Below are 13,731 nucleotides of genomic sequence, written 5' to 3'. Positions count from 1 at the left end.
CAGGTCCAACCTAGCTCTCTCTTGTGTCACCAGAAGCTGGAGAAGTCCAGGGGATGCTGGTAGCTGGCCAACGCCTTCTGGTACCCACAGAGTGAAAGGGGATATGGGGCTCACGGGGGCTGAGTCAGCATTGGGCGATGGGAGGGTGTACCTTAGACACCTTGACGAAGTGTGTCTGAGAGCTGAGTATCAAGGGCGGAGCGTTACCTTTAAAGACACGCCAGGGCAGACAAGACAGAACACTCTGGTTCTAGCGTTGTCAGCAGTTGGGTCTGACCCTGGGGATGGATGTGACTTTTAGTGTTAAATACTAGTCCTGAAAGATCTAGGCCCTCAACTCTTCCATCGGACAGCACCTGCCTTCTCAGACCACTGTGTTCACTGGGTGTTGGCCTCACAAAGATCACGCACTGTGATTCATCATCTTGCTTGAGCCCCACACAACCCAGAAAGGAAAAGGTACGGCATGTTTCTGAAAGAGCAACAAAGGGCCAGAGAGGCCAGGTGAGGTCCGAGATCACATGACCTGGAAGTAGCCACTGGGCTTCTCTCTTCAGGGCAGGGATTATATACTTTTTCCACACTGTGTGTGATGACATACTCAGTCCTGTGTGTATTTATTTCTCTGGTAGTTTCCCCAAAGTAGTGGCTCTGAGGAACATTAGAGGTGGAGGGGACAAGAAATGTACATTTTAACAACACTTTACAAAGATTGCGAAGTACTTTCCAATGCTCTACTCCACGGAAGCCCTAACTCTGCTGTAGTTAGGGCTGTGGCCTTGGGCTCTAGACTCTGCTGTTCTCTTCTGTGAGGCGGAAACTGGAGGAGACCACAAGAGTGTGGCTGTGGGGGTTAGCATATGAGCCTGCCCACTCACATTCAACCAGAATGATTCCAAGTAGATGATTTCCACCATACATGTCGCCTCCAGGTGAGCAAGGAATCCCTAGACTGAGTGGAACAGCCTGGAAAGCTCTGCAGGTCCAGGGGTCTAAGTAAGCTCAGGAGATGGGCAAAGCCATTGTCCTTCTTGCAGGATGTGGTGGTGGGGGTCCCACACAATGCCCAGCATTGATAACCTCTTTACCCCCTTCCCCTTGGGTAACTCAGGTATTTGTCATGCTCTGGGACCAGCTCCCAACAGCAGGGGAGGGAACATGGTTTTTATCCTGGATCTGGGTGGCTGGGGTGGCCAAAATCTTGTTGTCCCTATGAAGTGGTCCTTGATCGTCTGTTCCTGGAAGATCGTGGGGTGCCCGTCTCAGGGTGCCTCCTATGGGGATTGTGGGGTGAAGTAGATAGGCTGGGTCAGTCTTGACTGGTTACACAATTAGAACATGTCAAGGGGTTCCCCAAACCTACGCTCTGACGCTCTGGTCACACCTCCCCAGAGATTAGAGACATAGTCTGCTTTGAGGTGGGGTCCTGAACAACCTCAGGGCAAGGCCAAGCCAGGGCAGTGCCCCAGTGGTCAGCCTTCCATCAGGTCACCCTGGGCTGGCCCTATAGCACCAACATCTGCTGTTCCAAGGAAAAGTCCTCACTCCTTCTCCAGGGAGCCGTTGTTACTGCTTGCTTCCTCAGCAGTCCCTGAAGATGTACTGCCCTTTCCGGCTGCACCTGTGTCTTTGTTCAGCTGCAGACCCCTGCTCCACGGGGAACATCCGCCCACCCTCCTGGCCCCATCCTGTGTGGTCAGCCCCACGTGCCAGACTAGATGTGACCTTCTCTCTTCAGGGTATCCCGCAGTGTCTGGCCTTGGCTAGCTCTCTAGAGGGCAAAGGTGTGTCTGTACCATATCCCTCCCCTCATTAAGTGCACACTGCCGGAGTCTGAAAGGATGTGTGCCTCTCTGCATGTGCTATGTCTAGAGCACGCTATGGCAGGTGCTCAGACACAGAATGCAAGAAGAAGGGCTTAGGGGAGAAGGGGTGGAGGGGTGGGGTGGAGATGAAAGGTGTGACGGGTAGGGATGGAATGTGAAGGAGAGGTGGAGGGTAAAGATGGAAGAGATGGTGTGTGTGGATGCAGGTGGAGAGGGTGGGTGGTGAGGAATGAGGGGGTAAGGAGTGGAGATGGAGGGTCAGGATAAGAAAGGACAGGTAAGAGGAGGAAGGAGACAGGATGGGGTGAGTGGGGATGGGTTAGTAAGGACTCGTGTGTATGTGAGTATGTCTGTGTGTGTATGCATGTGTCTGTGTGTGTGCATGTGTGTATGCATGTGTCTGTGTGTGTGCATGCGTGTATGCATGTGTCTGTGTGTGTGCATGTGTGTATGCATGTGTCTGTGTGTGTGTGCATGTGTGTATGCATGTGTCTGTGTGTGTGCATGTGTGTATGCATGTGTCTGTGTGTGTGTGCATGCAGGTGTGTGTAAGTGTGCATGTGTGTGTTTATGTGTGTGAGAGTGCATATGTGTATGTGTGTACACGCACACACATGTGTCTGTATAAGTGTTCTTGTGTGCAAGTGAATGTGTATGTTTGTGTGTGCATGTGTGTCTGTGTACGTGCATGTGTGTGCACATAAAACGAATGTCTATGTAAGTGTGTATGTGTGTGAGTGTGTATATGAGTGTGTATGTGAGTGAGTGTGTTACATGTCTGTATGTGTACATTCATGTGTAAGTGTGCATGTGTGTGCTTGTGTGTGTGTTTGTGTGTAAGTAAGAGGGATGAGGGATGGGAATAAGGTTGTGTGTCTGCGTGTATGAATAAACGAGAATATGTGTTTATTGGTAAGGGTGTGTGTAATATAGAGATGAGGGTATGAAGGTGTATGTGCAGAGGTGAGGGGGTGAGGGGTGAACAGGGAGGAATGAATAAAAGTAATCCTGGGCGGCCTTCAGAGAGCAGTTCCCCTGTACACACTCTGTGCCAAATGCTTTTAAATCCCACTTCATCATGATAAGCCTGGGATGCTGGTCCTATAAGCAACCCCATTTTATAGATGTGAACACTAGAGTACAGAGGTTAAGTGACTTATCCAAGTCCCTCTGTGGTATCAGCTCCACCATGAGGAGCCGGGGCAAAACATAGGGCCTTGTGTTTCCTTTCTCTGACACTTGCTGGGGAGCACTGGGTATTTGTAGAAGGCCAAGGGGCTTTGGGAGCACAGTTAAAAGGAGCCAGGAAATCAGGCAGGGCCCCATGTTCTTGAAAGATAGTTATGATGTCTAATATCAGAGAGTATGCCAGCCATGGTTAGACTAGCACAGCCCCGAGGGCACGTCCTGACAGTGGCTTGAGTTTGTCACTCAGTTCCTTTAAGTTTTCCTCATCGGTAGCTCAGTGCTGCTTACACCTCCAAGGACCGCCGTGAGGCGTGTGAGAGTGTGTGTGACAACACTTGGTAAACTGTGAATAGTTACACAATTGTGTGCTCTCATCATTTAAAAAAAAATCACAACAAGCCCGAGGTGTGACCTTTTGTTCCCTGATGATCAAGTAGTTAGTTTCTAAACATGATACTATTTCCTATCCCTGAACGTCTTTATTTATTTCCCTGGTTAAATTTCTCAGAGAGTTGCCTTTATAAGTGGTCTCTGCTTTCCCATCATGCATTTCCTTTCTCATCTAACCGTGGTCCAAAAAGTCGTTCTGCTTGCTGCCCTTGGTGGCTCTAATGTGGCCAGATTGCAGGAGGCCCTGTCTGTCCTTATTGAGTTTAACCTCTTGGAAGTGAGTGACATTGTGGCCACCCCCAACTGCCATCCACTGTCCCACAGGACAGCTTCCTCACTGTGCTTTACAACACACTGCCTTACTTTCTTGCCTCTCTAGCCTCCTCTCCTTTCCGCCCACCGTTGGGTCCCTTTTCCTATCCCTGCCTTCTGACTGGCCTTGGTTCTGTTGTCTTCTCTCTCTCCATTTACTAGTTGGTCGTATCCATTCTCATGACTGACAACCCCTAAATTTATATCTCTAGCCCAGGCTCAGACTCATATATCCGACTGCCTACCTGACATTTCCCCTCATGCGCCCGAGATGGAGCATGTCCAAAATGGAACTATTGATTGCTCCATTTCTCCCTCCCCCAAGTAGGCACCCAAGCACTAAAACCAGGAGCTTGGCATCAGCCTGAGCCCCCCTCCCCTTCGTCTTCCCATCTAATCCATCAGCCCTCCTTGTCAAAACTACCTCTAAAAATACCTCAGCGTTATTCTTTTTTTTCCCTCCCCGATTGACTGCCACCGTATCTGCGGTGCCTCCTTTCTGTTTTCCTCGTTTACTCCACTGATCTAATCTCCCATAGGAGTCAGAGGCACCTTTTTAACAGGTAAGTCGGATTGTGCCAGCTACCTCCCTGAAACTCCTGGGTGGATGCTGTGGTTTGAGTATGATGTGTTCCTCCCAGGCCCGAGTGCTCAAACACTTGGTCCCCAGCAGGTGGCGCTGTGGAACCTTTTGGACCGGAGGCGTGATTGATGGAGGCGAGGGTGGGACTGACAATTAACCAGGATCTCCTTCCGGTCTTATTATCTGCTTTCTGATTCACCAAAATGTAAACAAGTCTTAGCCATGCTGCTCTGCTGTCTCCGCCATGGTGGACTCCATCTCGGACACCATTAGTCAAAACAGAAGTTTCTTCCCGGAGGTTGCTTCTGTTGAGCGTTTGTTTTTTCAGTGATGAGGAAAACTGGCCACCGCAGCCACAGCCATGGGTACCACCGGGCCTGGTCTGGCTCCGCCCATTTTGCGATCGCCCACTTTGCTGGTTGACGCTGCCCAGTAGATTTCAGTCTACTTCCTCCTGCTGCTCCCCACAGCCGCTCATCCCCTCTCTTAGGGTTCATCTTAAAAGGCAGCTCCCCAGAGAGATCGCCTGATCTCTGATCCCTGCACCCTCTTTCCTACAGTTCCCTGTTGTCTCTCTGTCTCCTGTTTCTCCCAGTGGGTCCCGAGAGTCAAGAGGGCAGGAACATGTTTCTTTGCTTCACATCCTCCACCCAGTCCACAGCAAGTGTTCAATAAATCTCTTCAGAGCGGACAGAAGGGGTTCAGTGCCAGATCATCTCCTTATGGCTGAACAAAAGGCACACGGTGCACGGTATCCTGGTTTGTCTTTTATCCTCCGATTTTGGTAATTCCCCAAACATGTACAAACAGGGCCATGACAGAGAGGATGTGGTTAGCTGATATCCGGGGTAGAGGCGAGAAAGAATTACTGATGGAGACAGAGGAGCTACCTTGTTGTTGTTGTTGTTGTTGGTGGTGGTGGTGGTGATATTTGTGACCCATGTGAGGGGAAAAAAATCACTTAGATAAAAGGATGTAATCACTAAGTATTTAGCATGTGCCAGGTACTAGGCTAAATAATTTACATGTGATCTCCCCCCCCCCTCTATATATATATGAAGCTTTTTAGACATGAAACATACCTATTTTGAGAATTAAAAACAGGGAACTTCTTTTTAAAAAGTAAATTATGAAAGCAACAACAACAACAAACCCTACCTGACACAGCCCAGAAAGAAAGAAGCAGGGATGGTGTGGTGGTACACACTGCACTCGGGAGCCAGAGGCAGGGGGTCTTTGTTAGTTTGAGGAAAGCCTCGTCTACAGAGTGAGCTTCAGGACATCCAGGGCTACATAGAGAGACCTTGTCTTGAATGGGGAAAAACATAGAGGGAGGCAGGGAGGGAGAGAGAAGGGGAGAAGGGGATCTGCATCCAGACAGGATGAACACTAGAGACAGACACACAATGATAGACCCAACAGTCAGTGAGTCTGAACACACACAAATGAAGGGGTGGGCCTTCAACAGAGATGCAAGGAAAAGGGGGAGCCGGGCTACCTGTTGACCAGACAGATGGCAAGTATTAGAGGACCGTCTACTTATTGGATTTAGTTACTATGGAAACAAACTTCTGGGCATGCCTGCAAAGAAGTTTCTAGGTTGTGTGAACTGAGGAGGGAGGACCCACTCTAACTGGTGGTGGTGGTGACACCATCATGGGGTGAGGTTCTGAACTGAACATAAAGGTGCAAGCAGGCTGGGCAGCAGCCTTCATGTCTTTCTGCTTCCTGGAGCTCCTACTCCATGGCTTCTCCACTGTGATGAGCTGTGTTTAAACTGTGAGCCAGACAACCTCTTCCACATGGTGCTTTTGTTAAAGCAGTGATGGCGTTTAACGTTTTTCTCTATTACTCTCTTTTATTTGCGTTATGTGTCTGAATGTTTTGCTTCTATGTACACATGTCATGTGCATGATGCTCAAATTGGCCAGAAGAGGGCATCAGATGCTGTGGAACAGGATGCCGATGCTCGTGAGCTGCCATGTGGGTGCTGACAACTGGAGCTGGGTCGTCTGCAAGATCAGCAAGTTCACTTAAACACTTAGCATCTCTGCAGTCTCTCAAAGCAACGATGAAAGTGACTGATCCAGCATGTCACCAGGAGGCTGGGACATTGCCACTGGGAAACACTCCCATATGGTGGGCTACTCTAGACAATTCCTATTAAAATGTTTTAAAGATACATTGTATTTTCATGACTATGGGCATAAAAGACATATTTTATTTTTGGTCACATTAATAAATACCTTCAGCTATAAGTTAAATGAAGTGACTTTCTGGTAAAAAGTGATTCGCTAGCCTTTAGATGAAATTAACTGAAAGACAAACTTATATTTGGTCTAAAGCAATAATCAGCCAAAGAACAATATGTGAACTATTGCCTGCTTTTGTAAATAAAGTTTTATTGGGACATAAGTATGCAAAGCCATACATCATATATAGCTACTTGTGGTAAAAGACAGGATTGAGTCGTTGTGACAGGGACTGTCTGGTCTAAAAGCTAAAAATACCATCTGGCTCTTGGCAGACAGAAACTGTCAATCCTTGTCAAAAAATTTTGTTAGTCATGTATATTATCACATTTCACATATATAAAATATTTCAAACATGATATATGATAACATATGTATGTTATATAACACACATATATGATGACATGTGTGATATGTATTACACACATGAATATATATGGAATACACAATGATATACTTAGAGTCTGAAATGTCTTTGCGATTTGCCTGGATAATTAAACATGGTAACAGTGGTGATGGGCCAGCTCTAGTCTCAGCCCTTCAGAGGCCCAGCGGTTTCTGTCTGTCTCTGGGGAAAGCTGGCCACCATCTGATGTTCGTGAGACAATCAGGAGCTGCATAAGTCAAGTCAGTCCCATGGGAGAATGGAGAAGCACCAAGCACGTAGGCAAAGACCTCTCCGGCCCTCAGCCTAGCCTGCCTGGGAGCAGCAGCACCAGGGGTACCCAAGCATTATGGAGAACAGAAGGTTCTAGACCAGATTCCCGCTGCACAGAATGGGAGCAATAATAAATCATCTTCAAGCCACTAAGTTTTTGGAAAGAAATAAGATAACGATGAGCTATCACCTCAGACCTAAGGGAAAGAAAAATGGATCCTTGGAAAGTAGGGAAAAGGATTACCCATATATCAGTGGAGTTCTCTAGGCAAGCCATATGAATTCATGACCAGCATGTCTGCCCAGTGGAAGTCTGGATACAACTGGCTTGTAGCTGGCTCTCAGAATATCTGACTATGTCCTCAGAGACCGCAGGAAAAAGCTAAGAATGAACAAGAAGGCTGGCGTGGAGGTGCAGGCCTATAGCCCCAGTACTTGGGAAACTGAGGCAGGAGGAACACAAACTGGAAACAAATAAGTAAAAAAGAAAGCCAGAACAGTCTCCACTGTTCCTCACAGAGATTCCAGATGTCACCATTTTTGAGTTCTTGTTTTCTTTCTAGCATGTCACAGCTTGGATGCGACAGATCTCTCATCAGCTACCGTGTTTGAAGACTTTGTCTTGGGTTCATGATGTTGTTTTGGGAGGTCAAGAAGTATGACTAAGCTAGAAGCCAGTTTCTGGGGACAGGCCTTGACAGCTGTGTTTGTTTCTTATCCTGGCCCAGTCTCTTTCCGAGTCACGTTCTGCCACTATATGAACAAGCTGTGTTGCCTGTCCCATTGTCACGGCCCAAGCTTTTTCAGGCACCTCTGGACCACACCCTCTGAAACTGTGAGCAAACAACACACTGTCCACTCTGAAGATGTTTCTGTCAGGCATTTGTGTGAGAATTTTGTCTATTAAGAAGGTGGTAGGGGCAGAGAAAGGCAGGGGGAGGGGGAGAAATAGAGGCTGGCCATGAGTACATGGAGAGAGGGGGAAGGGAAAGCAAGAACAGGAGCAAGAGAGCAAGAGAAAGAGAGGTGGGGGGTGGAGACAAACAGTCCCTTTTATAGTGAGTCAGCCCTACCTGGCTTTCGCCAGGTAACCATGGGTGGAGCTTAGACAGAACGCTAACAATTTGGCCCCAGTGATGAGAGAAATAACTAATACAGAGCTGTAGCTAAATGTTTCCATTTTTAATTGCATACCTTGGAGCACAGATCATTTCTTTGGAAATGTACGTAACGATCCTTCTTCCTTTTCTCATGTTTAATTCGTTAAAAGCCATTGAAGTTAAATAGGACCCGAGAACATATGGAAAGGCATCCAGACAGGTGGTTTCCATGTTGCATTCCGAAACAGGATTTGTCTGGAGATCAAGGATTCCCCGTGGAAGTGTGGGGTTTCGGGAATGGGAGGTTCCTGGATGGGATGAAGGGTCTGGGGAGGTAAATTCCCTAAGCTTGAAAAGTGCATGCAGAAATGCAAGGCAAGTTTGATCGTGATCTAAGAGTCTGCCAGACTGAAGAAGACCTCACAAAGACAACGCGCTACTCAAAACAATAACTAAGATGAAGGGGAAAAAAAAGCCCACTTCTGTCCTGAAGAGTGGATGGTTTTCCAAGAAAGGGAGGTTTGACACTAAAAGGTAAGAATGAGCTGCAGCCGGAACTGTCTGTGTTCTGTAAAAACTCCACGTGGAGAGACTGATGTACGATTCATTCCAAAAAAATCTCTGCGCTCAGTGTGTGCTCAGTGCCCTTGGAATTTCCTGGTTTTCTGTTTTCTGTTTGAATGTGCACAGAAGCACCTGGAAGGCAGAGACCCTCACCGGCAGGTCTGTCTCCCCACTGTTCCCAGGACAACGGCGGGACTGGGCAGGTGCCCACTCCTGTTTGCTGAGATGAGATGGTGGAGATGAACAAGAACGTGACTTTATTCCTCAACGTATTTCCAGGAAAAGAGGGAGACAGGAAGGCAGACACTGCAGAGACTGTCAAAGGAGGGATCCCCGGGCCAGATGGAGGCTGTTAGTCAAGGTTCTTTGATTGTGTGTGACAAACACTTAAGCTGCACTAGCTGAGGAGTTTCTGGCACAGATCCCAAACTACAGGAACCGAGAGGGTGGAACTAGACCTGTGGGCGACCTACGGGCAAGTGGAGTGAGAGCTAGCAGCCTTGGACTGTGGGGCTTTGTCTTTGTTCCTCTCCCCTGTCTCTGGTTGGCTTCATTCTCTTGCACCGTCCTTCTGCTCAAAGGGTTGAATGGTGACACTGTCCCAGCCTCATACACAAGCTCTAGCTTCGCCCTGAATAGAAGGCACTTCCTTCTTCTCTCCTTTCTTTGTTTCTTTGGGATTTTTCTTATTTCATTTAGCATCCATGTACGCGTGTGATGTGTGAACAGAGTGTGCACACGCCATGATGTATGGGGTAAAGTCAAAGCACAATCGCTTGTCTCTGTCATGGTGTGTAAGCCAGAGTAACTGGCCCGTGAGCTTCCAGGAGATTCCCATCTTGCTATGGGCATGCAGGGATTACCGGATGCAAGCCACTGTAGGACAAACATCAGAGAAGATCTATGACGGCCTCAGCTAGGTTTGTATGGCGATGGCAGAGCCAGGAGATGGGGCCTGTGATTGACAACTTTCAAATAGGAGCGGTGTGTCATTAAGAAGAGAAGTGTCTGGAAGGATGAAGGATGTGTCTCTAGGTGACAGTGACTCATCGAGTCTGCTTTGGAAACATACTCCTCAAGGCCTACTGATGGGAGGGCAGAGCTTCGCTGGCTCCATGATGTCCCTGTGTCCTCAGAGACATCTGGACAACCTTCCACTCTCCTCCAGACACCCGAGGAGAGTGAACATAGAGCACTTGCCTGTCTCACGATGTTCCGGATATCGGTCTTGTTTCAAATCTCTTTGCGTCATCCTCATCCAAGTGTCCAGAGGGCAAGTCTGGGCTCTAGCAGTCATGACTTCAGCATGTAGATCCACTTGCTTAGGATTTAGGGAGATCATTAACTGCTTTGTTATAAAACATTTTAGATACCTACTCAAACTTTATGGCATGCTATAACTACCCAGGATCTGCCACTTCAGACTGCTGGGCTCTCTCTCTCAGTTGAGGTATGACAATTTAGGTCCCAGTGGTGGGGCACATGGCCCGTAGATGTTTGCTTCTTCTTCAAGATCAGAAATAAGTTAATTATTGACTCATGGCACCTCATACTGGAATCCTGTTTAAAGCTGGGACCACTGCCAGGCACCATGATGGATATACATGGCCTTTGGTGTAAATCTCTTCCCAGGGTCTCAGCCTGGTGTGGCTTCTCGAATCCCAAGTGTTCAGGAGATGGAAAGGTCACTTCCATTGGAAGTAAAGACTTCATAAAAAAATACATTTGATCTAGAACTTGAAGCATGCGTAGGCTTTTAATAAGATGTCTATAAACAAACATCTGTGGAAGAAATAGTACAAGCTAAGGAACATCTGAGAGCAGGAAACTTATTTAGGGATTGGGTAGGTTGGCTGGACAGCACAGTGGTGTGTGTGTGTGTGAGAGAGAGAGAGGGGGGTGGGGAGGTTGTAGCAGAAATCACAGATGGCACCATGGATAGTGACCATGCAGAGACGCCAGGCTGGTGGTCCCCACAGCATCATACCCCAGCTTCAGATTGTGCCAGAGGCAGGGGCTAGGCCATGGAGGGGAGCGCCAATAGATGGTAAGCAGAATATGCCACCATAGCAAAGTTGCATTAGAAAGCATTGTCTGGTGACTATATGCATGAAAATCTGACCAAAAGACGGAATTTAAACAGCACATGACAAGCATGGTGGGTTAAACGTGTCATAGCAGCACTTGGGAGGTCGAGGCAAAGGGATGAGCAAAAATTTGGGGCCAGCTTTGGGCTACATGTTGACTTTTAGGCAAGCCCAAACATTACAAGTCCATGTGATTCCACAGAATCCTCCCGAAAGGTTCTTTTGAGCTAACTTAAGCTAACCTTGGTGGATTTGTCTAAGATAGAATACAAAGAAAATAGGGAAACAAGATTTTGAGCAAGAGGGGCAGCTACTAGCTCCCAATGGTTCAGGACAAAAGTGTTGAGGATTGGACCAGCAAATGTGGGTGGGGCAGTGGGCCATGCCAGGAAACTTGGTTAGATTGAGTGGGTTCAGAGAACCCCCTACCCAGGTACCCATTTGAGGATGGTAGGCGTTCCCCTGTTCCCTATCAGGATCCCTGGTCTGGAACACATGACCTCACTCCCCACACAGCAACGTGACCAATAGTCATTTAGATCAGAACAGAGATCTCTATGCTAATGAGGTATCTAGATGGGCCCTGAGGGTTTAGCCAATAAGCTACCCTTCCTTGACATTTCTTCCTGCAAAAGGCATTTAATTTCTGGTCCACTCTGAGGAAGTGGTAAGCACCCATTTTCCACGATGAACAGTCAATAAACTCTGTAATTTCTAGCAGCATCTGGATGTTCAGGAGTGTGAGAATCCCTGGCTCCAGTCTCATCTTCCTCAGTGTGTAGGCCCCGTTTGTTCCTGAATCCACGCCGTTTCCAGCAACAATTGAATGCCCAGGAGCTTGGGAACCCCAGCTGTGTCCTCGACCTATGTCATTTCTCACTCAGGCTGGGACCTACATCTTAGGCTGAGTTTTCCCACCACCAGTATATCGGCACTTCCCACAAGCCCAGCACCTGATGGCATGGGGTAAATGCAGTCTGTGTTTTGTCTGCCCGGTGGAGTTCCCACACCTCTGCGGAGAGGCAGATCTTAGAACTACACAGGTGTTTGGGAATTTGGAAGCCGCTGGCAACCTTTAAGATGATCCTTTCTTAGAGAGAACAGAGGCTTGGAACTGCAGTGTAGATGACTCATTGAAGATAAAGGGTCTCAGAAAGGCCTAGGGCATCATGGCCAGGCTACACAGGTTGATTAAGTCTCAATATGCTCCAAGCTTTGGGTATGTGTATGGCAGTGAATGGATAGGATGTCTGGGCCAGGTGGATAGGAGGCAGAAGGAACAGAAGATCAATCAATCAAGTACAGCCGATTTGCTGAGCCTGAGATCGCAAGAAAGGAAGCAAAGATGGGTGAGGTATGAGACCTCGGGAGAGAGCCATCAATAAGTGGTTCTTGGAGACTGGTTTTCTCTTTGGCCAGTGGGTGAAATTTTTCTTTGAGAGAAGGGAATGGCAGCCAACTTGAGGAAGGATGGTCTGGAACAGTGATTAAGGTATGGCTCCAGAGAGCAACATTGGGCCACTGGAGGAATGGTGAGCTATAGGCCACCAGGTATGGACTTCAGTCCCATGAGGAAGATTGCCTATCCTGGAGAAGGGACATCCATGTAGGGAGGCCAGAGTGAGGTGGATACTGTGGAGGTGCCACCGAGTGTCAGGGAGAGCACTGGGTGTGTAGACAGAACATAGAGGCTGAGAGGATTGAGGTCTCAGGATGGGAGGGAGACTTCCTGATACAGCTCTCTAGCTATGTGGGGGCTCTTTCCAATCTCTGGTTGTCCAGACTCCGTTCCTCTCATGTGAAGTGAGGATGCTGATACCCACTCAAGTCAGAGGATGAAAATCTGCCCCGTATCTCCATGATGGTTAAAGTAGTGTGTGGCCCAGAGCACATGCTCAGTAGACGCTGGTTAGCAAGACTGTCTTCCGTCTGACACATAATGGTAACTCAATAAATATGTTTGAAAGGCTGAATTATTATTATTACCAGGGTAGCCTTGAGCACAGGAGACTGAGCTCCACAGATCTCGGGACCATATTTTATTCTTCTAACCCCAAATACAAGATTGATAAAGAACCTGGTTATATCCACTAGGATTCATTTTCCTCATCTATGGAGTGTTAATAATATTTGCTCTGCTTCAAGGCCAAATGACATAATGCATGTAAACAGAGACACAGCCATTGTTTTACACACACACACACACACACACACACACACACACACACACAAAATCTATATATACATACACAAGCACACACACACTATATATATATACACACACACACACACACACAAACAACACATATGCTATCTATCTATACATACACACAAGCACACATACTATATGTTTATATATATACACACATACAGACATACATGCAAACACACACATACTATATATAAACACACACAAGCACACACATACACTATATACACACACACATACATGCGCACGCGCACACATGTATATACATACAAACACAACACACACACACACACTGTCTGTAACAGAGGTAGCTGCTTGGGGTCCTCCAGAGAGCTCTATTTCTTCTACCAAGTTCAACAGGAGCTGACAGATAGGCTCTAAAGGCTGCAAGAATGCTCTGGTTAAGAGACAAGATAGGCACTGTTGAGGGCCTGGTCAGCTGCAGCTGAGGTTTTCTCCACTAGGTTAGAATTTGGGGCTAAATATGGATTGGAGATGGACAGGGGGCTGCTGTAAGTCAGCCTGGTCTGATGTCTGCACTGGATGAGCAAAGAGACACGCA

General features: G+C 47.6%; 1 protein-coding gene across 2 annotated transcripts in view; it reads right to left on the bottom strand.

The window, feature by feature from the left end:
• Positions 1-13,731, bottom strand: part of CRTAC1 (cartilage acidic protein 1) — a gene marked incomplete at both ends in the record, with an annotated part of 140,683 nt that overhangs the window by 49,294 nt on the left and 77,658 nt on the right. The window lies entirely within an intron of this gene.

The sequence above is a fragment of the Micromys minutus genome (genome assembly GCF_963924665.1).
Source record: "Micromys minutus genome assembly, chromosome: 2".
NCBI lineage: Eukaryota > Metazoa > Chordata > Mammalia > Rodentia > Muridae > Micromys > Micromys minutus.
Note: the sequence above shows the minus strand (reverse complement) of the source record. Positions and strands in the feature narration are given on the sequence as shown.